General features: G+C 42.3%; 1 long non-coding RNA gene across 4 annotated transcripts; it reads right to left on the bottom strand.

Moving 5' to 3' along the window:
- Window positions 1–1,072: 1,072 nt before the first annotated feature.
- On the bottom strand, window positions 1,073–27,870 carry LOC141582675 (uncharacterized). 4 transcript variants are annotated; one of them, XR_012515557.1, is made up of 5 exons: window positions 27,745–27,870; window positions 8,190–8,429; window positions 7,381–7,620; window positions 5,408–5,478; window positions 1,073–3,503 (listed from the first exon to the last, which is right to left on the bottom strand). It is a non-coding gene; the product is annotated as an uncharacterized LOC141582675 (long non-coding RNA). The 4 variants fall into 4 exon arrangements; XR_012515558.1 differs by lacking the exon at window positions 5,408–5,478; XR_012515556.1 differs by lacking the exon at window positions 1,073–3,503 and having other exon boundaries at window positions 3,512–5,478.

The raw sequence follows: 27,870 nt of genomic DNA, 5'->3' as shown, positions 1-27,870 counted from the left end.
TATTCCACTGTGTATATGTGCCACATTTTCTTTATCTAGTCCATCATTGGTGGGCACTTGAGTTGGTTCCAAGTCTTTGTTATTGTAAGTAGTGCCACAATAAACATACATGTGCATGTGTCTTTATAGTAGAATGATTTATAATCCTTTGGGTATATACCCAGTAATGGGATTGCTGGGTCAAATGGTATTTCTATTTCTAGATCCTTGAGGAATTGCCACACTGTCTTCCACAATGGTTGAACTAATTTACATTCCCACCAACAGTGTAAAAGTGTTCCTTTTACTCCACATATTTTCCAACATCTGTTGTCTCCTGACTGTTTAATGATCACCATTCTAACTGGCACGAGATGATATTTCATTGTGGTTTTGATTTGCATTTCTCTAATGACCAGTGATAATGAGGTTTTTTTTTTGGTGTGTTTGTTGGCCACTAAACTGTCTTCTTTTGAGAAGTGTCTGTTCATATCCTTTGGCCACTTTTTGATGGGGCTGTTTTGTTCTTGCAAATTTAGTTCATTTTTTATTGGTTAGCCTTTCAAAAAAATTTTTGGCCAGGCACAGGGGCTCACACCTATGATCCCAAAATTTTGGGAGGCTAAGGAGGATTGCTTGAGGCCAAGAGTTCGAGACCAGCCTGGGCAACACAGCAAGACCCCATCTCTACAAAAAATAAAAATGAAAAAATTAGCCAGGCTTAGTGGCACATGCCTATAGTCCTAGCTGCTCAGGGAGCTGAGGCAAGAGAATCACTTGAGCCCAGGAGGCTGAGGCTGCAGTGAGCTATGATCATGCCGCTATATTCAAGCCTCGGTGACAAAGTGAGACCCTGTCTCAAAAAAAAATTCAATTTTTTTTTTTTTGTACTTTAGGTTCTGGGGTACATGTGCAGATCATGCAGTATTGTTGCATAGGTGCATACATTGCAATGTGGTTTGCTGCCTCCATCCCCCCATCACCTACATCTGGCATTTCTCCCCAGGTTATCCCTCCCCAATGTCCTCACCACCCCCGCTGTCCCTCCCCAGCCCCCCACCAGACCCCAGTGTGTGATGCTCCCCTCCCTGTGTCCATGAGTCCTCATTGTTCAACACCCACTTATGAGTGAACATAAGGTGTTTTATTTTCTCTTGTGTCAGTTTGTTGAGAATGATGGTTTCCAGATTCAACCACGTCCCTACAAAGGACATGAACTCATCCTTTTTTATGGCTGCATAGTATTCCATGGTGTATATGTGCCACATGTTCCTTGTCCAATCTATCATCGATGGGCATTTGGGTTGGTTCCAGGTCTTCGCTATTATAAACAAGTGCCGCAACGAATATACGTGTGCATGCGTCCTTATAAGTGATTTATAATCCTTTGGGTATATAACCAGTAATGGGATTGCTGGGTCAAATGGAATTTCTATCTCTAGGTCCTTCAGGAAGCGCCACACTGTCCTCCACAATGGTTGAACTAATTTACATTCTCACCAACAGTATAAAAGTGTTCCTATTTCTCCACATCCTCTCCAGCATCTGTTGTCTCCAGATTTTTTAATGATCGCCATTCTAACTGGCGTCAGGTGGTATCTCAATGTAGTTTTCATTTGCATTTCTCTAATAAACAGTGATGATTAGCATTTTTTTCATGTTTGTTGGCCTCATATATGTCTTCTTTTGAAAAGTGATAAATTTTTCAACATGTTTAGTGTAGCGCACACTCAACTAAAAAGAAACAACTTTTCTTGTGACAAAAATCTCACTCTGTCACCCAGGCTGGAGTGCAGTGGCATGATCTTGGCTCACTGCAACCTCTGCCTCCTGGGTTCAAGCAATTCTCTTGCCTCAACCTCCCTATACAGGTACACACTACCATGCCCAGCTAATTTTTGTATTTTTAGTAGAGACGGGGTTTTGCCTTGTTGGCCAGGCTGACCTCAATTGATCTGCCCGCCTCGGCCTCCCAAAATACTGGGATTCCAGGCATGATCCACCAGACCTGTACCAAAAAATAACTTTCAAACACAGAAAGGGTAAAAAGTAGAAGTGAAAGTTCCCCAGCTCCCCACAGTCTGGTCTGGGGTGTGTTCTTCCAGATCTGCTTTTACACAAACACAAACATAACTATTCTTGTTCTTTTTCTATAAAAGTGGGGTCATAGCATGCACATGGTTCTGATACTCTCTTTTGTGTGCTGTCTGATGTGCTAAAATAAACCTGCTCCACTGTCCCAATCTTCAGCAACATAATGCTACCTGCCTTGTGCTGCTTATGCTCTTTGGACCTGCTGCTTGAAAATTTTCTCTCAGTGAAAGCAAGAAATTATAGTTTCACCTCACGACAATCACAGGGTAATAACAGCTACTGCTTATGGTACCCCTACTGTGTCCAGCAGTCTCTTTGGTGCTTTACTTGAATTCTCATACTCATTCCTCACAACCCCTTGGAAGTCAGTCCCACTATTATCCTACGTGGGTTCACAGATGAAGACTCAAGACCCAACAGGTAATGAGTGGGAAGTTAAGGAAAAAAGTACATATGCTCGAGGTAGGACTCGGGCATTCAGCATCTCCTTAAATCTTTACCATGAGCTTATGAGAAAGCTGTCACCACAAATGAGAAAACTGAGGCTGCAGAGTTCACAGAGCAAGCAGCATTCCTGTTCGCTACCAGGATGAGGCCACTGAGAGTTCGTAAGTACATCCCTTTTTGTAAAACTTAATGAAAGAAAGCTTGCAAAGATCTAAAAATGAGGAGATATACGCAGTGCTCAGTGACTGGAAAAAATATAATAAATGTCAATTTTCTCAGTTATCTATAGATTTAACGTAATTACTATCAAAATCCCAGAAGATTTTTCATAGATACAGACAGACAAGCTGGCCCAGCATGGTGGCTCATGCCTGTAATCCCAGCACTTTGGGAAGTTGAGGTGAGAGGATCACTTGAGGCTAGGAGTTTGAGACCAGCCTAGGCAACATTATGAGACCCAGTCTCTATAAAAATAAATAAATAAATAATTAGCCAGGAGTGGTGGCACATGCCTGCAGTCTTAGCTATTCGGGAGGCTCAGATGGGAGGATCACTTGAGCCCAGGAGTTCAAGGCTGCAGTGAGCTACAATCATGTCACTGCACTCCAGTCTAGGCAAAAGGACTTGCTAGGAGGAGACAGAGAAGGAAAATAAACTCTCAAAATTCAACAGTAAAAAAAGACTTAAAGATCCTATTAGAAGGCTGGGCACAGTGGCTCACACCTCTATTCCCAGCACTTTGGGAGGCTGAGGTGAGATCATCACGTGAGGCCAGGAATTTAAGACAAGCATGAGCAACAGAGTGAGACCCCATCTCTAAAAAAAAATTTAAAAATTAGTAGTCAGGAATGATGGTGCACATCTGTGGTCCTGGATACTCAGGAGGCTGAGGCAGGAGGATCACTTGAGTCCATGTCAAATCTTCAGCGAGACATAATTGCACCACTGCACTCCAACCTGGGTGACAGAGTGAGGCCCTGTCTCTAAGAAAAAGGAAAAAATAGATTCCATTAGAAAATGAGCAATACGTGAACAGAATTTCACCAAAATGAATACAGAGATGGCAAAGAACATGAAAAAAAAATGTTTAACATCATTAATCACTAAGGAAATGCAAATTAAAACCACAATAAGCTAAGCTATCATTGTACGCCTATTAGAATGGCTAAAATAAAAACACAGTAATACCAAATGTTCACAAGGATGTGGAAAAAACAGATACCTCATACAATGCTGTTAGGAATATAAAATGGTAAGGCTCTGGAAATCATTCTGGCAATTTCCTATGAAACTAAACATGTACTTATCATATGACCCTGCACATGCACTCTTAGGCATTTATCTCAGAGAAATGAATACTTATGGTCACAAAAAAACCTGCATGCTAATGATCACAGCAGCCTTATCTGTAATTGCAAAGCCAGGAAAAAACCTAAATGTTCTTCAACTAGTGATTGGATAAAGAACTTCTGGTCTATCACCTAAGGGAATACTACTCAGCTGAAACAAATTACTGATATACACAACAACTGAGATGTGACTTGAAAGGATTACCTTTGGTGAAGAACATCAATCCCAAAAGACTGCATAGTTTTGGACTCTATTTATGTAACATTCCCAAAAGTACAAAATTTTAGAGATAGAGAACAGATTAATCATTGCCAGGGAGCAAAGATGGGGCAGGGTGGGTATGATTATGAAGGGGAAGCAAAAGGGAGGTCATTGAATAGTTTTATATCATGACTGTGGTGATTGTTAAATCTATACATGGGATAAGACCACATAGAACAATACACACACACACACACACACACACACACACACACACACACACACACATGCATGTAAAATGGTGGAAAATTTGGTCTATATTCTAGTTAACCATCTTGTATCAATTTCCTGGATTTGATATTGTACTATAATTACGTAAGGCGCTACCACTAGAGGAAGCGTGGTTTCAGGTACATGGGACTCTATGTACTTTTGCAAATTCCTGTGAGTCTATAATTATTTTAAAATAATATTTTTTAAAAAACTAGTGTGGGGTCGGGAGCAGTGGCTCACACCTGTAATCCCAGAACTTCGGGAGGCCAAGGTGGGCAGATCACTTGAGATCAGGAGTTCGAGATCAGCCTGGCCAATAATGGCAAAAGCAGTCTCTGCTAAAAATACAAAAATTAGCCAGGGGTGGTGGCACATGCCTGTAATCCCAGCTACTCGGGAGTCTGAGGCACAAGAATGGCTCGAACCAGCAAGGTGGAGGTTGCAGTGAACCGAGATCACGCCACTGCACTACAGCCTGGGCAACAGAGCTAGACTCTGTCAAAAAAAAAAAATTAATGTTGGATTCCACGGTGGCAGAAAGCAGCCTTGGTGAATTTCTCTGCTAGACTTGTTCTTCCTGTGTTAGCTGTCCTCCATGCACAGCTGGGGTAGTTTAAAAATTTCTCCTCCTTTTGACAAGTTTTACAAACAGTGCTAAAAGGAAGTGCACTAATGCTTCTTTGTAAAAAGGATTGTTTTCTTATGTGACAGTTATTTTAATAATATATTTACAAATAAAAATTACATATACATGGTAAAAATATTAACATTTTTAGACCCTAAAGAGCTTTTGTTTATGCAGGTTACAGATCTATCAATATTTACTATATTAGAAATCAAAACTGAAATTTTAAAACATGTATTAATGGCCAGGTGCGGTGGTTCACACCTGTACTTTAGGAGGCCAAGGCAGGCAGATCACCTGAGGTTGGGAGTTCAAAAGGAGCCTGACCAACAAGGAAAAACCCCATCTCTACTAAAAAGTACAAAATTAGGCAGACGTGGTAGCACATGTCTGTAATCCCAGCTACTCGGGAGGCTGAGTCAGGAGAATTGCTTGAACCTGGGACATGGAGGTTGCGGTGAGCCGAGATCGCACCATTGCACTCCAGCCTGAGCAACAAGAGTGAAACTCTGTCCCAAAAAAGAAAAGAGAGAAAAATATGTATTAATACATCTAAAATAATAAATCCACTGATTATCATAAATAAAATTTTATTAAAATAATTGCATTTTTAAAAACAAAGAATTTAGGAATGTTTTACATTTCTAAAAATCTCTTAAATGTCTGCCTTAGTACAAGAGAGCTAGATTCTCATATTTGCTTCTTCATTTAATGTTGTAATATGCTGTTTTAGATAAAGTATATGAAGACAAATCCGACATCATGGAAATATGTAGTTGAAAAAAGGATTTCCCAGACACCTGAAAGGGTCTCAGTCTCAGGTGTCACCAGGACTCTTCACATCACACTTTAAGAACCAATATGTTAGAGAGACATATTGAAACATTTTCAGATAAAATGTTAAGATGTCAGCAGTTTGCATTAGAGTACTCCAAAATACACAGACAGACAGACAGACACACACACACACCACACACGTGTATGTATAATTGATTCATTATTTGTGGTAGTTATATTCTATAAGGTCACCTCAAGCAATGAATTACCAAATACTGAGCCACTGCTCCTAGCGGAAATACAGATTTAGGTTCCTGGGAGACTCTGGTTACATCCTTAAAATGATCAATACACAACTTAAAGTATAATAATAATAAAAAAAGAATAGACATAGCTATGAAAGAATAAAAGCCTGAAAACAGTTTTTAAAAAGATCAATACACAACCTTTTTTATGTATGCTTCTGTCTAAAGAGACCTTCTTTAATATGTTTCTTAAAATATAAATTATATGCAGTATTTTATAGCAAAACACCAGCCAAGAACTGTTCTGTGATATTTTTAAATAAAATATCACAAATTTTATTTATGATAATCAGTGGATTTATTATTTTAAATGTATTATTTTAAATGTATTAATGTTAATTTTCCTGATCCTGGGTTAACATCACCATAAATTTCTTTGGTTTTCAAAAGCCCCACAACTATGCTGTCCACTATGCTTTTTCTAATCAGTAGTCATCTCATGAAACCGCAAATTTTGCTGCTTTTCCATTTATTCCATAGCTTCATTACACACTAAAGATGTTATTTTAGCACCATACAGAGTGTCTTCACATATCGATTGGCAAATTTCCTATTCCTTTTTCTGGATGTACTATGTTGCTGATTTATTAACACTGAACTGACAGTGTTATAACTCATGCCTGATGGAAGCCTATCTAAGACATGTATTTTCCCTTATACGGCACATCGCTGCCTTCTGGCTCTTAGAAACAGTAGATAGTACTTCAGCACTATGATTGGGGATCATTTTAAACAGCAAAATCACCAACAAAAGTCACAAAAATATGGCACTAAATCGACTATGAAAAGGACACTTGCTTACAGTATAAGAGCAAAAACAAGAACACTGCCTTTTCTAACCTTAGCTGGGAACACTGAGTGCCTGACAACCAAAATGTTTTGCCACTCTACACAGGTCCATGAATGACTATTGAAAGCACTGCAAGTATCGATTTGGGGTTACTGATAAGTTTGAACAAGTAAGTGAACTTACAAATATGAAATTTGTGAATAAGAATCAACTATATATATAAAACTACAGGCACATATATACCCACACACGTATGTGTGTGTGCCATTCAAATGATGAGCAGAAATTGTCATTGTTGAAGCTGGATGATAGGTATATGGGGATTCATTTTCCTAGTCTAATTTTGTATATGTTTGCAATTTTCTGTAAGAAAAAGCTTTTTAAAGTGGTTCATTTTGGACTGCATTGCATTTACAGTTTCTTTGATTCCTTACCAGCATGCGGAAGTCTGCAGCTGTCAAAGTGATGTTTTGGTACTAACAGCCATCCGCCACCAACCTACCACATATCCTTCTGGGGGGTATTAATCTAGTACTCACTCTCTGCTAGAACAGGAACAGGGACAGGCAGAATTGTAACATCAACAGCTCTTTCTCTTGGAGAGAACCTCTGGGTCAGGGGCAATGGAATCCTGTATTATTTTGAGAGTCCAATGAGCCCAGACCAGCTGACTCTGTGGAAGTGCAGTTTTAATGTGCATCTATGGCTTTAGCAGATGGTAACTTGGATTTGGTCCAAGAGTGTGGATTCCAATCACTTAACTCCAGCCTGGGTTGAGTCTGCAATCCAGAGAAAGGGTCTCAGTCAAGCAATTCTTAGGAGACCTAGTCTGTCCAACTAACCTTCATATATTCTCTCGACACTAGTACATGGATATACTTGACATTTTTAAAGAGCAAGAGGTGCACAGACAATTCCTATTTTAGAAGGTGAAGAGTCCCACTATTTTTGTATGCAAGATCAGTCGCTCCAGCAGAGTTTTGCATCTCATCCCTTCCCTTACCTTCTCATAAACCTCATGCATCAGCCATCTTCTCTTTCTTCCCCATTTTCAGCATTCTCTTTCTCCTAACTCAACTCTTCCCCATCAGCATAGGCACACTCCCAAGTCTCTGTCATCTTCATAAAAATTATCCTGTGATCTTATGTGACCCTCCCACTCCATCAGAGCTTTCTCTTTCCAAGTTTAATAGAAATATAATGTGCATGTATGTTTCCACTACTTCAATGTCCAATGTTCCAGTTATATACTGCTGTGTAATAAACCACTCCCAAACTTGGGGCTTAAAGCAATAATCATTTTATTATACGCATGACTGTGTGGGTGAGGAATGTGGGCAAAACTCACTAGATAATTCTTCTGTCCCATGTGGCTTCTACTGAGGTCACTCAGTAGTATCCAGCTGGTTGGCTTGGTTGTTCTGGAGGGCCCAAGATGACTTCATTCATATGTGTGGCGCATTGGTGGGGATAACTGAAAAGCTGGTCTCAGTTGGGCTGTGCGCTCTCTCTCCATGTTGTCTCTGGACCTCTCTGGACCTCTCCATTTGGTTTCTCCAGCAGGGCGATCAGACTTCTTACATGATTCCTGACGGATCCAAAAGATCAAGGCAAAAGTTACAGGATTCTTACAACCTTTCCTTGGGAGTCAAGCAGCATTAATTCCTTGCATTCTTTTCGTTAACCCTTGTACAAGGCCCACCAGATTTAACAATAGGGGCACTCCACAGAGGTACAGTTACTTGGAGCTTGGTTGATAGGAGCCACATGTTACAGACGACCACCTCCAGGCACTCCTCAAACTGCTGCAATCTGGCCATATTTCCCCATCACTCCACTGAAACTGTAATCTTTGAGGTAAAGACAGACCATTTAGTTGTTAAATTCAATACATGCCTTTCAGTACTTGTTTTGCTTGTTTCTTCAGAATTGGACCCTAATGACCACTAAATTCCTTCTTGAAATTCTCCTCCTCTAGCTTCTGTATATCAGCTTTCCTGGTCTGTTCCTCATTTTCCTAAAGTGGCTTATTTCTTATGCTCTCCCCTTATTTACTGGACTGCTATCAGCTCTCTTCTCACTCTGCATATGCTACCTGGTTATATCAACTATACCTATAGTCTCATCTACCACTTATCTATTGGTGATTCCTCAATATAAATCACCATCCCAGACTTCTCTCCAGTGATCCAGAATCTTATGTACTCTCCTAGATATTCAGCAGGTACTTCAAACAGCCAAAGCTTAATTCATCTTCCTTATGCTTGCTCTCTTCCTTGTCTTTTTTCTCCTGTATTTACTACCCACCTAGATGCCCAAGGCTGAAACTTGGAAGTCATCCTTAACTCTACCCTGCTTCTGGTTACTATTTACTATGACCCCCAACATACACACAGACCCTAAACACACCTACAGTGATTCCAGAATTACCTATTTGAACACAAATTTAATTAGGACTTTACTGATTGAAAGTAATAGAAACACCATTTGGGCCAAAGAGTGAATCTACTGGAAGTTTCACATAATTGTAAGTAGATAAGCCTCAAGGCCAAGTACAAGCAGAGACTTGAACAGGAATCTTTCAATTGCTCATCCTGCAAGTTCACGACATTCTCTGAAACAAGTTTCCTCCCCGTGGCTATAAAAAGTGCTGTCAGCAGTTTCTGGCCACCCATCTCCCAGCTGTGCTACAAAAGCAAGAGGCAATATTTTCCCTCAATTAAATTTTTAAAAATTGAAGAAAAAAATTCTGACTGTCCTGACCTAGACCACATGCCCACACCTCAATCAATGGAATCAACTGTGGCCAGAAAGAAAGGTACTACGATTGGAAGCCCTCATGAGCACTGAATGGCTGAACAGCAGAGGAGTCACAGAAGGGTTCATTTCCAGGGCAAAGGAAGGATGCTGGGAAAAGAAACTATCAAATAATAAAGTTCTAACAGGTTTCCTGTGGTCTCCAATTTGTGGCAATATCATCCTCCATGCAAATATCAGTGACCTGGGATTTCTTTTATAGCAGATACTTCTGTTGCCCCCCGACATCTATTCTCCCCCTCCCCCTACCCAGTATTTTACTGCTTGAAACATAAATGCAACGATCAATGGACAAGTGTCACACGGTGGAGATGATGGGGCAGTAAGCCCACTGTTATTTTTGATGGCTAACAACTCACAGCTGAACCTAATACTAACTACAACCCCCTCACTCCCCACCTCAAATCAAGGCAAAACAACACTGAAGTTAAGAGTGCAGGTTAGAGCCAAACCACCTGAGTTTGAATCCCGGCTCTGCCACTTACTGGTTCTGTTCGGCACATAACTTTCTCTCTCTGTTCCTGTTTCCTCGGACATAAAATGACCTTAATGTACCTCATAGGTTGGTTGTGAGAATTAAGATCATTCATGTATGCACTTTGAACAGTGCTCAATGAGTGTTAACTACCATTTCAAGGCGTCTCAATTTTACCCACTAAAGATCTTGGAAGACTGGACCTTCTTTCACAGCCCAAAAGCCACTTTACGTTACTTCAATGAGCCATTGCCTCCTCCACGCTGCCTCAGCCTGACCTTTCTGAAACACCTTGACCTGACCATGTTACTTCTATTGGAAACCCCTCAATAGAAGTATTGAGGAAAAGGAAACCCCTTCCTTTCCTACAAAACGAAACCTTACCTCTAGCCTGGTGACCAAAGTTCCTTGCATAAGAGCCCAACTGGCCTTTCTAGGCTCATCTCCTGCCACTCCTCTATGATGGCCCAAAGCCTAGCCACACTGAACTATTCTCTACCATCACCTTCCTACCTGCCTCTAAAGTACTAACCACTCCCGTGTTCCCTCCTTCCTGAACTCTTTCCTCCGTCGGCTGCTGTCGCACCACACCCTCCTGGTTTTCTTCCAATCTCCCTGGCTATTCCATTTCCATCTTTCTCATGGGTTTCTCATTATTCAGCCCATCTGTGTCAAGGTTAGTGGGTTCCATCCTTAGTCCACTTCCTGTTTAACTGCATGTACTGCCCCTGAGTGATGGCATCCCCTGGCAAGCCTTTAAGCTCTGCCGATAGGCTCATGATTCCCAGATTTTCACTCCTGGCGTCTTTCCTGAGTTTTGGTTTCACACATCCTAATAGATCACACCCCCTGAATAGACACCTCAACCTCAGCATGTCCAAAACTGAACTCATGCTCCCCATCCAAACCCACTTCCTCTCTTTATTTTGAACCTGTTGTTGGCACCACCATCACCCAAGCCTGGAACTCTTCGATCTCCACATCTAAGAAATGACCAGATCCTGCTAATTCATGTCCTCAATAACTCTCCGACCTGTCTTCTCTCCATACTCACTGCCATGGCCCTCGTTCTGGCCCAAATCCCCTCTGGCACAGATTCTGCCATAGTCTCCTTCCTGCCTGCCTCCACTCACTCCTCCAATCCAACAGGCAATCTGTTACCCACCTCCAGCAAAAACCTCATCAAGTCACTACCCTGCTTGAAACTCTTCACTCATTCCCACTGCCCAGTCAAACACAATTATCCTGTGTCTCACAGGAGACAGGCCCCTGGAGACACGCTCTGCTTGATCCCTGCCTCTACTGTAACCCTGCGCCCCTCAAGCCCCAAAGTGAGTGCTCTTCCTTTCATATGTGAACAAACATAAACCTGAAAAAAGCCAATCCTTCAAGATAGATCTTGAGCAGCTAACTGGGCCTAAATGTAAAATAGAAACAACCAGCCGTTTGCTGACTAGTGGTCACACACACACTCTGAGTTCCCTGAACATCGGCCCTCTTTTATGTTTCAGACTTTCAGCCCTCCCCTGAAACAGCCAATCAGAGCTCATCTGCCTCAGCCAATCGAAACTCAGCTGTGTTGACCAATCAGGGCTCAGCTATATGGACCAATCAGAACTTAGCTGTGTTGACCAATCAGAACTCAGATGCATTGACCAATCAGAACTAAACACATTTCAATCCTTCCTTATAAATGAAAAGGAACCTTTAATTACGGTAATTAAATATCTACCATGTACGGGAGCCTGTGCTAAGTATGAGGAAAGCAATGTTGAATGTGAAATGGCTGCTGCCTTTTAAGGAATTTACCATCTATCTGAAAAGACAGATACATAAATAATGACTAATAACATGATGTAATAAGAGTATTACAGGAGCACAAGACTTAGGGGCAGGGACAACATCTTCCTAATCTTGTATCCCCAATATCTGATACCAAGTTTGATTCACTAGAGAATTTTACTTGCATACTGAAAAGATGTCCTTCTCTGAGCCTCAGCTTCCCACTACATAAAATGGCTCACAACTCACATATCGAATATATACAATTATACGTTTATGTTACATATAACATAAATATGCCTACACATTATATATGTATACATGTCTGATACAGTGCCAGAAGTCTCAAAAGACGTCAGTTTTGCTTCTCTCCTCACCCCTTTAACTCCCTCCATGGGAGGCATAGCAGAGGAAACATCAGGTCAGTGATGTCAGAATTAGAAGTCCAACAACTGAAATGGAAACAGCATCATTTCTCTCCTCTGTCTGGTAATGACAGAGTGGCTGGAGCACTATGCAGCTCCCAAAGCATCCTTGGGCAGGAACAGCAGTGCTCCAAGACCATCAGAACAAAGGAAAAGAAATCACGTCTTTAACTTTTGTGGACAGGAGAAAAAACCTGATGTGGACATAAAAACGGACTCCTGGCTGGAAGTGGGCTGCTCCTTTCCTCTGCTACTTAAATCCTTCTGCAATATCGCCACCTGGTGGCTATCTAGCATCCCTTCACTTAATTCCCCAGTGCAGTTTGCTCTGACAGCCAACTGAACTGTGAAAGTTCTGGAAGGGAACAGCCTCGCTGAACTATTCTCTGAACTGCTCAGAGTTAATCATATCCTTCTCCATGTCCCGGAAAGTGTCTTGTACTCAAGCTCTGTTATAGTACCTCTCATTGTATTATAGTTGTTTACCTGTAAGCATTCATTCATACACCCAACAAACTTATTTCATAAGTGTCATGTGTAGAACAGACAGGCAGAGGAGATACAATGATGAACAAAATCAGCTGAGCATGTAAACAAAGAATTAAACATGTACACAAAGAATTAAAACAGCCAGAGTTCCACCTACTATAAAATAATTATCATAATATTTAACATTTGTTGAGTACTGAATACTATATTTGTATTATCCCATTTAATGCTCACAACTCAATGAGGTCGATAATATGATTATCTTCATGTTACAGATGAAGCAAAAGAAGAACAGAAAGGTTGGGTAAATTGTCCATAGTCACACAGCCAGGAAATGCTACGGCTCAGATTTAAGCCTATCCTGGGTCCAGAACCCATGCTCTAGTTTGAAAACAAAACAAAAAACTACTGTCACTATAACCCCGCCCCAGTGCATGTTTGGTAATTCAATAAATAAAAACCTTGTACCTCTCAAAGTGAAGGAGGGAAAAATTGAGGTAACAGAATCTCTTATTAGGAGGTTAAGCTAATCAAGAACTTGACTCCATCCCTATGAGTCTCACCTAGCCCCTGGAGACACGCTCTGCTTGATCCCTGCCTCTACTGTAACCCTGTGCCCCTCAAGCCCCAAAGTGAGTGCTCTTCCTTTCATATGTGAACAAACATAAACCTGAAAAAAGCCAATCCTTCAAGATAGATCTTGAGCAGCTAACTGGGCCTAAATGTAAAATAGAAACAACCAGCCGTTTGCTGACTAGTGGTCACACACACACTCTGAGTTCCCTGAAAATCGGCCCTCTTTTATCTTTCAGACTTTCAGCCCTTCCCTGAAACAGCCAATCAGAGCTCATCTGCCTCAGCCAATCGAAACTCAGCTGTGTTGACCCATCAGGGCTCAGCTATATGGACCAATCAGAACTCAGCTGCATTGACCAATCAGAACTCAGCTGCATTGACCAATCAGAACTCAGATGCATTGACCAATCAGAACTAAACACATTTCAATCCTTCCTTATAAATACACTTTCATTTTACACTGGAGGCTGTGACTACTGGGTTTGCAAACTGTTCACTGGAATAGTCTCTTTCCTCCAGTTTCCTTTTCAGAGACCTTTTGTTCACAGATGTCCTGTCTCAAATATAGACCAAAAAAAAAAAAAAAAAACCATATGATTCTTCCTAACATGATGGAGACATTTGGCATTTTCAAGATGCTACCAAATTCTAAAAGTGAACAGAACAGAAATAAATTTCATAAAACATTCAAAAAGTTTCTATTTTCACCACACTTACATGGTTTTTAGGCTTTGTGCATTTGATATTTGGATTTATGGCTAAACTCAAGAGATTTAAAATGTGGCTGCCCACCAGCCAGCACAGTGGTTCACACATGTAATCCCAGCACTTTGGGAGGCTGAGGCAGGAGGATTGCTTGAGGCCAGGAGTTTGAGACCAGCCTGAGTAACATAGGGAGACACAGTATCTACAAAAAATACACAATTTAGCCAGGCATGGTGGTGTGCTTATACTTACAGTTACTAGGGAAACTGAGGTGTGAGGATCACTTCAGCCCAGGAGGCACAGGTTGTGAAACGGGAAAAGTTCCCTTGTCTTCCTCGCCAGGGTGTGCAATAGGGCTGTGGCTCACTTATTCAGGGTCCCACTGCTCAAACCTCTATGGAAGCATACAGATGGGCAGGGAGCCCCATGGCAGTGTCTAGGGTTGAATGTTTACAGCTGAAGCTCCAGTGGGCATGTGTTACAAGGTGTTCTTTTAGTTTAGCTGCCCATAGGCAGCTTGTGTTAGCTCAATTAGACCCCTGCCTTATCACAAGGACAGAGCTTTCTGTATCCCGAGTTCTTGCTTTGGTGTACTGGAGGAATGAGATCACATGTGGGCTTGGAGAATGAGTGCAAGGTTTCATTGAGTGGAAGCAGTTCTCAATAGACAGGGGAACCAGAAGGGAGATGGTTTTCCTCTAGAGTCGGGCCAGTCGGCGGCCCAGGCTCTTTTCTTACTGTCCTAGTCAAACTCCGTGTTGTTCTGCTGGTCGGTGGTCTGTCGGTGCGTTCCTCTCAACATCCAGCCACCTGTGTGTTCCTCCACTGATGTGCTCCTCTCAATGTCTAGCCACATGTGTCTCTGCCTATCAGGGTCTCTGGGTTTTTATAGGCACAGGACGGGGGCATGGCAGTCCAGGGTGGTCCTGGGAAATGCAACATTTGGCAGAAAAACAAAAATGCCTGTCCCTCACCTAGGTCCATGGGCACAGGCCTGGAGGTAGAGCCCCAGCCAGGGACCAGGCCCTTCCCTCCTTCCATATCATGTAAAGGTATCACTCTTCCCTTCCCAGGACTTCCCTTCCCCCTTCTGTATCAGTTGCAGTGAGCTGTGATGGGACGATTACACTCCAAACTGGGTGAGAGAGTAAGACCCTGCTCAAAAATAAAAATTGGCTGGGCGCAGTGGCTCATGCCTGTAATCCCAGCACTGTGAGAGACTGAAGCCAGTGGATCACTGGAGGCCCGGAGTTCAAGACCAGCCTGGCCAACATGGTGAAACCCTGTCTCTACTAAAAATACAAAATTAGTAGCCATGGTGGCACATGCCTGTAATCCCAGCTACTTGGGAGGTTGAGATAGGAGAATCACTTGAACCTGCGAGGTGGAACTTGCAGTGAGCTGAGATTGCACCACTGCACTTCAGCCTAGGCAACAGAGTGAGAATCCATATCAAAAAGATAAAATAAAATGAGGATTTTAGTAAACAATCTGTGCAAGACATTGTGCTTTGCACTAGGGATGCATTACCTCATTTAAACTTCTCACCAAACCTGTGAAGCAGGTAGATATTCGCATTTTACAAAGATAGGACCAAAGAGGTATAAAGTAAGTTTCCTAGGGTCACACAGCCAATAAGCAGAAGATCTGGCATTTGTACTTAAGCTGTCTGACAACAGGTCTTTAGTTTTTTATGACTATGATATACAGCCTGCCCTCCTTATTTATTTACTTATTTAGAGACAAAGTCTCACTCTGTTGCCCAGGCTGGAGTACAGTAGTGGGATCACGACTCACTGCAGCCTGGACCTCCAAGCAATCTTCCCACCTCAGCCTCCCAAGCAGCTGGTACTACAGGCATGTGCTGCCACATCCTGATAATTTCTATCTTTTTTGTAGAGACAGGGTTCTGCCTCTTTCTTGGTGGGTGGGGATCACTGCATAGTTTCTGGCTTTCTCCCAGGGATAAGCCTGGGTTTTATTCTTGCATTGGCTCAGTGAGGGAAATTAATTACATATATTTCCATGGCTTGTGTTAAATTGAACTACTTCTTTCTCACCACCCATTTTCTTCAACTAATCAGCTCTCACTCACTCTGTAGGACTAGGTCAAAACTCATGCCTCCTGCAGAAAGCCTTCCCTGGTCCCTCCAATTACCCCCTTTAACACTGGTCTCTCCCAAATTCACTCTAAAGGAGAGGTCCAAGTCTAATCAACTTTCTGGGGAATACCATCAATAGTAGAGGGAATTGGCGGTCCATCTCTGGGGAAAAAATTATCTCAAACATATCTCCAGATGTTTTCATATGTCTACGAGCAAAGAAACAGTCTGGCAGGGACAAGAACATCATGGTCTCACTGGCTGCCTATAGTTCTCACCCACTGGCCTGCTCACGAATACAGCGCAGCCTCCACCCAGGACAGTCTTTTAGAGTCCTGAAGAGACAGGAGGACACCTTAAGCATTTTGTGGGTCAGTCCAAATTCTGCCCACTGCTAAGAAGTTCTGACCTAAGTATCCACATATAACAAAATTATTATTTCATATGGAGATCCGATGCCCCAGGCAAAATAGAAACCCATGAGTAGGGACTTTCAGAATGGCAGAGTGAAAACCTCCAAAAATCTGCTCCTCAAATGCAGCAATGAGAATATTGGCAAAAATTGTTAAAATCAAGTTTTTCAATATTCTGGAAATTATCCAAAAGCTTGCAGCAATCTAAGGAGCAGTTATTCAAGAAAGCAACTGAATCTTGGCAAGAACACTGATCTTTGTGGCCTTTTAACTTGTTCTATTCACATCCCCCTCTCTTCGGCTCAGTGGCAGCCTTGAAAACCAGAAGCCTCACAATCACAGTAAGCTGTGAAATCCAGCTGCTGGGACAACTAGACATGCACCTGGAAAACAAAGCTGTGCTCCAACTTCACACCACATGCCAAACTTACCCCAAAACAAAGGCACAGGAAAGAAAAATATAAAACTCCTAGAAAACATAGGTGTAAATCTTCAAAACCTTAGATATTCACATGAATTTTTACAATGAAACAAGTGAGTGAGACATTTTGTACCTTGGCCTATAACCATGTGGTCACTTGGTAGCTGTACTCAACATTTATAACCAGTATCTTTAAAAGCTCACTGATTAAGCAATTCCAACAGTACAAGGACTTCCACTTCTCTTTTTTTCCAGGGTCTCACTCTGTCACCCAGGCTGGCGGGCAGGGGCATGATCACAGTTCACTCCACCTCCTTGGCTCAAACGATACTCCAACCTCAGCCACCAGAGTAGCTGGGACCACAGGCATACACCACCACATCTGGCCAATTTTTGTATTTTTTGTAGAGACAGGGTTTTACCATGTTGCCCAGGCTGGTCTCAAACTACTGGGCTCAAGCAGTCCACCCCTCGACCTCCCAAAGTGCTGGGGTTACAGGTATGAGCCACCACACCCAGCAAAAACTATTGATGTAGATAAAATATAAAATGTGGACACGTATGGAGACTTTAAAAGTGAGCCAGCCTTCTCACCACTATGTTTGACTAGTCTTTTTTTTTTTCTTTTTAAAGTGCTCATGATAAGCCTCAGCAATGTAGTGAAACCCTGTCTGTACAAAAAAAAAAAAAAAACACACAAAAATTAGCTAGACATGGTTGCACTGTCCTGTAGTCTCAGCTCTTTGGGAGGCTAAGGTGGGAGGATTGTTTGAGCCTGGGAGTCGAGGCTGCAGTGAGCCATGATCTCACCATCGCACTCTAACTGGCAACACAGTGAGACCCTGTTTCCAAAAAACGGAACCAGATTCTGCCAGATTAAAAGAATGATCATTGTGCTTTCCTCTCATACAATGAGACAGAGGTGAGCAAATGTCCTTTCAATCTCTGTTAACTAAGTACTATTACCAAGGAAGATTGAAGAGCTAAACATCTTCACAGTTTCAACACTAACGCTAGCCAAGTGTCATATGTTAAACACCTCAAATAAGGTATACTGTGGCAAACATTCACATAACCACAGCAAAGCAGAAATCATTTTTTATGAACAACTCAAGATAATTGACTGAAAAATGATTGGTGGGATTTCCTCAAAGGCTTGTCAGCACAGGCAACTACAATGTTAAATCTTGTTACTCACTGAACAGTTTGCCAATGTTAATATTATTTCTATTTTTACTTACCAAAAAAACTCCACACACTTCTGTTGTTTTTAATCAAGATGTTCAGGTAAAAAATAAATAGTTCAAGATTTTATTTTAAAAGGAGGCACAATTATCTAGAGATGTTTCATTTATCCAGAGCTGTTTCATTTAGCCTGATGGATAAACTCTCTTTACATTTTTCCCCTCTCCTGTCTACTTCTGTCCACTCTGAAGTCTCTGGGTTCAAAGAGCCCCTCAGCAGCAGCAAAGCGAAATGCTTTGTCTACCAGCCTGTTTCTCCTCTACCGACTATTTGCCTTCCTTGCTCCTTTTACTTCAATCCTTTTCTGTAAACCAAGCTCCCCACCTCTGTTTGAAATACTATTGCTTCATAATAAACCAATCCAAATTTTAGTGGCAATAAACAATCATTTTACTTTGTTCTCGGGTTCTGTGGTTTAAGAATTGAGACATCATGGAGCAGAGACAGTTTGTTCCTGCTTCATGATGTCTGGGGCCTCAGCTGGGAAAGCCAGAAGGCAGGGGGCTATAATCATCTAGGAGCTTTCATTCACAGGCTGCTGGTTAATGTTGGCTATTAGCTGGAACCTCAGCTAGGGCTGTTGATCAGAGGACCTACAGGTGGCCTTACCATAGGCTTGGGCCTTCTCACAGTATGGCAGCCTCAGGGTAATCAGACTTTGTAATGGCAGCTCAGGGGTCTAAAGGTGAATGTCCCTGCAGGTGAGCCAGAAGCTACACTGCATCTTATAGCCTAGCCTTAGAAGTCACAGTCTCACTGTGTCCTATTCTATTGGTTAATATAATCAAAGTCTGCCCAGATTCAAAGGAGAGGAGACATTTGACCCTACTTCTCAATGGAAGGGTGGCAAGGTCACATTACAGAAGAGAGTGTGGGATGAGAGGTACTACTGTGCTCATCTCTGAAAAACACAATCTGCCACTTTCTCCCATGTACATCTCATGTTTAACTATACTTTGATCTGATTTTTTAAGGAAAAACCACTTCAGGAGACTAATATTTTAACTGAGGCGCCGAAGCTCTGTTAGAAGGCAACCAGAAGGCCAGGCACAGTGGCTCATGCCTGTAATCTCAGCACTTTGGGAGGCTGAGGCAAGTGGATCACTTGAGGTCAGGAGTTCAAGACCAGCCTGGCCAACATGGTGAAACCCCATCTTCACTAAAAATACAAAAATTAGCTGGGCATGGTGGTGCACACCTATAGTCTCAGCTAGTTGGGAGGCTGAGGCAGGAGGATCTCTTGAACCCAGGAGGCAGAGGCCTCAGTGAGCCAAGATCGCACCACTGCATTCCAGTCTGGGCGACAGAGCATGAGTCCGTGTAAAAAAAAAAAAAAAAAAAAAGGAAGGTAACCAGATGCTTTCATCCACATCCAGTCCCAAGCTTTCCTGTTCAGCACATCTGACTATTTATCTGCTATAAACGACTCTTGGCAGAAAGGAAATCTGGCCTCCATTAGGCTGCTGGACCCAGCACTGGTCACTCTGGAGAGGAAAAGCAGCCACTGACATGTGGCAACTGGCCTGGCTCTTGCAGCTGGGACTTGGTGTTCTCCTAATGAACACAAACGATTTCATAAACCGCCACTATCAGACAAGGCCACTATGTGACCACAGTGGCCAAGAAAAAAACAATACCACCTCATAATTGTATCTGAAAAAACAAAACATGAACTTTGACCAAGCCACAAAAATGACCACTCTGCTATTCTGGCTAACAGTAACTGTTGCTGCTTTACCAATTAGCCTCTTTGTGGATAAGATTCACTAAGATACCCAATCACAGAATTATTCCCATTTCCTAACAGAGTCTAATCCAGAGCAAAGCCACGCTTCTCTAAATCTTCCTGAAATTAACCTAACACAGGTTCAAATCCCACAATAAGTCCTTTCTGACACCCTCCGACAGAGAAGCACCACAGCTCCCATGGTGTATGCTCTCCCTCCATGTGATGCATTGAGCAATCAACCCAACCTGTTCAACCACAGGTGTGTTCCCAGTGGTCTTGGGCTAGAAGGCACTGACAACTCCTCTAAGGACCTTGCATAAGAGAACTCGTTTCTGGCAGAGGTCACTTCCTGTCCCCTGAATTCTAGTTTTCAATCAGACTTTCAACTTGGCTCTTTTACACTGCAGTTTTGGCAGACAATTATATAAACTGCTTAGACTGCCAGAGCTATTAAAATGCCCCTAAAGTGATATATACATATACACATATATACATATATATACATATGTGTGTGTGTGTGTGTGCGCGCGCATGTGTGTATATGAGATCTGGTCCCCCTAGGTTTGCTCCTCATCATCTTACCAAGTGCAGAAAAGTTATTCCAGTAACAGTGGCAACAGCTACCCTGTCCCCAGCACGGTCACAGGACCTAAAGGAAACCTAGCTTCACACACACAGGGTGCTCAAGCCTTTGCTTTCGGAAAAGCAATAGGTAGGCACAGGATATCTCAGTCGCAGATCCCAGATTCACAATCCTATTTCTGCCACCTCCTCCTCCTCCCCCTACAGGGTTATTCATTTTTCTCCTAATCTTACTTTGTAAAGAAAAAATGTGACATTATGATAATTACCCTTTTCCTCCTCTCCTTTACAGTTCTTACTCACTTGATGCAATGCCTCTTACCCTCAGAAAAACTGCTCTAAAGAAAACACTGACCTCCATAGCCTAGTAGTTCAGTGCCAGACCAGAGACCCCACCCCACTTCAGGTAAGACACACAAACTGATTTAAAGTTTAGTTTAAGGAATCAGCTGTAGAACACAAGAATATACGGACTGGAAACAATCCCATCTGAACTTGAACTCTGGAGTAATTGTGTTTCATGCTCTGACACCCATGGCCCAAAATTCTTCTTCACAACCATCTATTTACTCTCAGGGTCCCTGAGATACTGGATGTTCATGCAACAAAATTAAATCATTCCTACTCAGGCATCATTTAGGAAATGGAGCTGCAGAGTTCAAAATTACAATAGGCTTCTTTCATCTCCTCACATTTCATGGAAATTAACACTGTCTGTAAGACTAGGTGTAGATTTAGGCAGAGATGAGGACTAGAGTGGAGGGGAAGAGTAAGTGCACAAATGTAAGTGAGAGGCTCACCAATCACATGCAAAATTTGATTAATTTTCAAGACTCATGTGTGATTGTCCTGCTGACTCCTTTGGAATATGGGTATGATAGAGAACAGATTTCTTTTTTTTTCTTTTTTTTATTTTTTGAGACCAGGCTAGAGTGCAATGGCACAATCTTGGTTCACCACACTCTCCACCTCCCAGGTTCAAGCGATTCTCCTGCCTCAGCCTCCTGAGTAGCTTGGATTACAGGTGCCTGCCACCATGCCCAGCTAATTTTTGTATTTTTAGTAGAGACGGGGTTTCACCATGTTGACCAGGCTGGTCTCGAACTCCTGACCTCAGGTGACCACCCACCTCAGCCTCCCATAGTGTTGAGGTTACAGGCATGAGCCACTGGACCTGGCCCGAGAACAGATTTCTGAAACATCCAAGGCACTGGCCATCTTAGCACCTTGCTAGCCCCTACAAAGACTCACAACAGACTCAGGCCAGTCCATATGTACTTTCTGGTTGTCTTTTTATGTGTGTCTGAGTATTTGGTTTGAAGGGGAAATATAACTGTGGACTGCCACCCTCCAGGAGACTGTTTAGGGCCAACCCCTAAAAGAAGGCTTCAAATTAAGCTCTAACACAATGAGATTTCTGATTCTGTGTTCTAGAATAAATAAAATGATTACAGTCACAACTTGCATAGCAACAGGAATATATTCTGAGAAATGCATCATTAGGCAATTTCATCATGAGAACATCTAGACTGTACTTACAGAAACCAAGATAGAATGTGTGTGTGTGTCTGTGTATTTCTTCTCATATGGAAAACCAAATGTCCCAGCACCAATAATGAATATCTATCATCACCCCAATCAATCTGCAATGTCAATATCAAGTGCTATATATCAGGTTTCTATATATACTCCATTATAATCTAATGGTATTACCATCATATATGTGGTCCATCATTGATCAAAATGTCACTATGCAATGGATGACTGTATTCCTTCTAAGGCGAGGGTTTTATTGGTGGGGGGAACTACCTACCAATTCTGACTTCTTATACTAATCTTTCTCTGCCAATTAGATTGTCACATGGTCTTTTTAATTTTTAACCTCAAACCTAATTTGTTACCAGAAATTAGAAACACTTCATTTTTGTTGTTGATGACACAGTGGGGGTGTGAGTTCCACTGTAAATAACTACTTGAATATAAATCAGCAAGGGATTTGAATAGAAAACAGCTACTTTGTGTCTTTAAACAATTTACGGTATAAGTTACTGTGACAACTACAATGGAAAAAAACAGATTTGCTTTGTTTAGTTCAGGAAGATGATCTTTGCTCGACCATCCAAAACAAACAAACACAAAAAACAAATCCGTTTTATTAAAGATTTAAACATATGACCTGAGACCATAAGGCTACAAGAAGCAAACCTAGTGAAGAAACTACAGGACACTGGTCTGGGCAATGAATTTTGGTATTTGACCCCAAAAGCTCACATAACAAAAGCAAAACTAGACAGATGGGATTACATCAAACTAAAATGCTTCCACACAGCAAAGAAAACAATTAACAGAGTGGAGAGACAGCCCACAGATTGGGAGAAAATATTTGCAAGCCATACTTCTAATAAGGGGTTAATGTCCAAAATACATAAGGAACTCAAACAACTCAATAGCAAGAAGACAAATAACCTGATTAACAAATTGACAAAGGACCTGAATGGACATTTCTTAAATGAAGACACATAAATGGCCAACAGGCATCAGAAAAAATGCTCAACATCACTAATCGCTAGGGACATGCAAATTAAAATCACAATGATATATTACTTCACACCTTTCAGAATGGCTATTATCAAAAAGATGAAAGATGTCAGGCCAGGATATGGAGAAAAGGCAAACCTATACATTGTTGGTGGGAATATAAATTAGTACAGCCATTATGGAAAACTGTATGGAGGTTCCTCAGAAAACTAAAAATAGAATTACCATATGATCCAACAATCCCACTTCTGGGTATATATCCAAAGAATTTGGAATCAGTATGTCAAAGAGAAATCTGCACTCTCATTTTCATTGCAGGATTTATCACAATAGCCAAGTTATGGGATCAACCTAAGTGACCATCAATGGCTGAACAGATAAAGAAAATGTGTCGGGAGATCCAAGATGGCCAAATAGGAAAAGCTCTGGAGTGCAGTTCCCAGGAAGAACAATACAGAGGGTGAGTGATCATCGCATTTCCAGACGAGTTTTTACTGCCCACAGACCAGGAGATTCCCAGGCCAAAAAGCGCCACAAGTTTCCAGCATAGCTGTTTCCGCCGGAGCTACGGGTTTCTGCACAAAAACACACAAAATCTGGGCGGCCGTTTCAGCTGGCGCCTGGAACACCTGGGAGACAGAGTGGCCCATTCAACTGAAAAAGAGGGGGCTGAAACAGGGAGCCAGGTGATCTGGCTTGGTGGGTACCACCGCCACAAAGACCAGCAATCTGAAATGCTCTGGACTCAGAGTTTTGCAGCAAGTGCAGCTCTACCTGGGACAGGCCAGCTCAGTGGCGGGAAGGGCATCTGCCATTACCGAGGCAGTCCACCACTACCAAGGCAATCTGCCATTACCAAGGCAGTCCATCATTACCGAGGAAGTCCTCCATTACCAAGGCAATCCACCATTACTGAGGCAGTCCGCCATTAGCGAGGCAGTCCGCCATTACAGAGGCAGTCCGCCATTACCAAGGCAGTCCACCATTACTAAGGCACACCTCCATACCGAGGCAGTTCTAACTGTACCTCTGTAAACAAAACCACAAGGAAGTTTACACAGCAGCTGGGCAGAACCCGTGGCAGCTCAGCAATGCCTCTGCTGGCAGACTGTGACTAGACTACCTCCTTGCTGGGCAGGGCATCTCTGAAAAGGGGCAGCAACATGTCAGGAACTTATAAATAAAGCCGTACCTTCCCAGGACAGAGCACCTGGGAAAAGAGGCAGTTATGAGGTCCGCTGCAGCAGACTTAAACGTACCTGCACAGCAGCTCTGAATGGAACAATGGAGCTCCCAGCACAGCACTTGAGCACCTATAAGGGACAGACAGTCTCCTCAAGCAGCTCCCCAACCCCTGTATATCCAAAGAGACACCTCATAAAGGAGAGTTCAGGCTGACATCTGGCGGGTACCCTTCTGGGATGAAGAGAACAGAATAAGAAACCAGCAGCAACCCTTCCTGTTCTGCAGCCCCTGCAGGTGATCCCCAGGCAAGCAGGGTCTGGAGTGGACCTCCAGCAGTCCTGCAGCAGAGAGGCCTGACTGTTAGAAGGAAAACTAAAAAACAGAAAGAAATAGCTTCAACATCAACAAAAAGGACATCCGCTCAGAGACCCCATCCGAAAGTCACCAAATACAAAGACCACAGATAGATAAATACATGATGATGGGAAGAAACCAGCGCAAAAAGGATGAAAACACCCAAAACCAGAATTCCTCTCCTCCTGCAAGGGATAACAACTCCTCACCAGCAAGGGAACAAAGCTGGATGGAGAAAGAGTCTGATGAACTGACAGAAACAGGCTTCAGAATGTAGGTAATAACCAACTTCTCTAAGCTAAAAGAACATGTTCTAACCCAATGCAATGAAACTAAGAACCTTGAAAAAAGGTTAGATGAAATGCTAACAGAATAAACAGCTTAGAGAAGAATATAAACGACTTGATGGAGCTGAAAAACACAACACAAGAACTTTGCGAAGCATACACAAGTTTCAATAGCCAAATCAACCAAGCAGAAGAAAGGTTATCAGAGATTAAAGATCAACTCAATGAAATGAAACAAGAAGGCAAATTAGAGAAAAAAAGAGTGAAAAGAAATGAACAAAGCCTCCAATAAATATGGGATTATGTGAAAAGACCTAATCTACGTTTGATAGGTGTACCTGAATGCAATGAAGAGAATGAGTCCAAGCTCGAAAACACTCTTCAGGATATTATCCAGGAGAACTTCCCCAACTTAGCAAGGCAGGCCAACATTCAAGTCCAGGAAATACAGAGAATGCCTCAAAGATATTCCTCAAGAAGAACAACCCCAAGGCACATAATTGTCAGATTCACCAGGGTTGAAATGAAGGAAAAAATGCTAAGGGCAGCCAGAGAGAAAGGTCAGGTTACCAATAAAAGGAAGCCCATCAGACTCACAGCGGATCTCTCCACAGACACCCGACAAGCCAGAAGAGAGTGGTGGCCAATATTCAACATCCTTAAAGAAAAGAACTTTCATTCCAGAATTTCATATCCAGCCGAACTAAGCTTCATAAGCAAAGGAGAAATAAAATCCTTTACAAACAAGCAATTGCTGAGAGATTTGTCAACACCAGGCCTGCTTTACAAGAGCTCCTGAAAGAAGCACAAAACATGGAAAGGAACAACCAGTAACAGCCACTCCAAAAATGTACCAAATGGTAAAGACCATTAACACAATGAAGAAACTGCATCAACTAATGGGTAAAACAACCATCTAGCATCAAAATGGCGAGATCAAATTCACACACAACAATATTAAACTTAAATGTAAATGGGCTCAATGCCCCAATAAAAAGACACAGACTGGCAAATTGGATAAAAAGTCAAGATCCATTGGTGTGCTGTATTCAGGAAACCCATGTCACGTGCAAGGACACACATAGGCTAAAAATAAAGGGATGGAGGAAGATTTATCAAGCAAATGGAGAGCAAAAAAAGCAGAAGTTGCAATTCTAGTCTCTGATAAAATAGACTTTAAACGAACAAAGGTCAAAATAGACAAAGAAGGGTATTACATAATGGTAAAAGCATCAATACGACAAGAAGAGCTAATGATCCTAAATATATGCACACCCAATACAGGAGCACCCAGACACATAAAGCAAGTTCTTAATGACATATGAAGAGACTTAGACTCCCACACAATAATAGTGGGAGACTTTAATAATCCACTGTCAATATTAGACAGATCACCGAGACAGAAAATTAACAAGGATATCCAGGACTTGGACTCAGATCTGGACCAAGCGGACCTAATAGACATCTACAGAACTCTCCACCCCAAATCCACAGAATATACATTCTTTTCAGCACCACATCGCACCTACTCTAAAATTGACTACACAATTGGAAGTAAATCACTCATCAGAAAATGCAGAAGACTGGAAATCATAACAGTCTCTCAGACCACAGTGCAATCAAATTAGAACTCAGGATTAAGAAACTAACTCAGAACCATACAACTACATGGAAACTGAACTGGCTCCTGAATTTTCTGTCTACTGGATAAAAAATGAAATGAAGACAGAAATAAAGAAGTTCTTTGAAATCAACGAGAACAAAGACACAACGTACCAGAATCTCTGGGACACATTTAAAGCAGTGTCTAGAGGAAAATTTATAGCAATAAATGTCCACGTAAGAAGTGAAGAAAGATCTAAAATCGACACCCTATCATCAACCTGGGAGGCAGAGGTTGCAGTGAGCAGAGATCATGCCACTACACTCCAGCCTGGGCGACAGGAAACTCCCTCTCAAAAGAGAAAAGAAAAGGAAAGGAAAAAAACAAAACAGTTTTGGGCCTTAAGTGTTACTCAGTTCTCCAAGCAGCTGAGCTTGACCTCAACAGAGAGGAAAAGTGCCTGGAGGAAAATTGTGCTTCGTTTTTGCCCTGCTTATTTTGTCTTCAAAATATATGTTAAATTACCACATCAAACAGCCGTCCCAGATCTCAACTCCCAGGTGAGTTCTGTCACCCCCCAATAGGTTTTCATAACACAGGATCTCTCTCTGTCTCCTTGTATTGTAATTGACTGTCTCCAAATGCAGATAACAACCGGCAGGCTGTAAATGTCGAGGAAAAAGCCTAGTTCCTTTCCTCGTCCAGGGCCTCTAGTGTAGTACCCAGCACAGAGCAGGTACTTGGTATTTTGGTAAAGGAAATCAATCAACGCATCAATAGCAGAATCTGAAACCAGGAACCTAGATCTTTCCAATAAAATCATCTTGCCGAGATATGACTTAGATGTATTGGTATCCGGCAGACAACACGTTTTCGCCCTGATTTTATCCTCCATTCATCCATTTGCCACCTCCCCCTTAGACCCTGCCTGTTCCCGACTACAAATAACCAGTAGATTCACACATCTCAATATCAACACACACACCACAGTTGACGCGCCCCTTAATACTACAACTACGCCATCAATTGTCGCCGCCGGGTCCGTCCGCTTGTCAGTTCCCCCTACTTCTCATTCCCTCGCAACTTCCGATCCCCTATCACTTCCGTTCCCCTTTGCCCGCTCTGCTGGAAGCAGGATGTGTCTACGCCCTCAGCCCATAAGAAGTGCCACAAACCTCCGCTTCGCTCGCTGTCTTGGCGGCGGCCGATGGCCCCTGTCCTGTGGCCTCGGAAAGCAGCGGCAGTCGCAGTGATCCGACCGTCACCCATCCACCGCCCTCACTTAGGCGACGCACAACGGC

The sequence above is a fragment of the Saimiri boliviensis genome, chromosome X, assembly GCF_048565385.1.
Source record: "Saimiri boliviensis isolate mSaiBol1 chromosome X, mSaiBol1.pri, whole genome shotgun sequence".
NCBI lineage: Eukaryota > Metazoa > Chordata > Mammalia > Primates > Cebidae > Saimiri > Saimiri boliviensis.
Note: the sequence above shows the minus strand (reverse complement) of the source record. Positions and strands in the feature narration are given on the sequence as shown.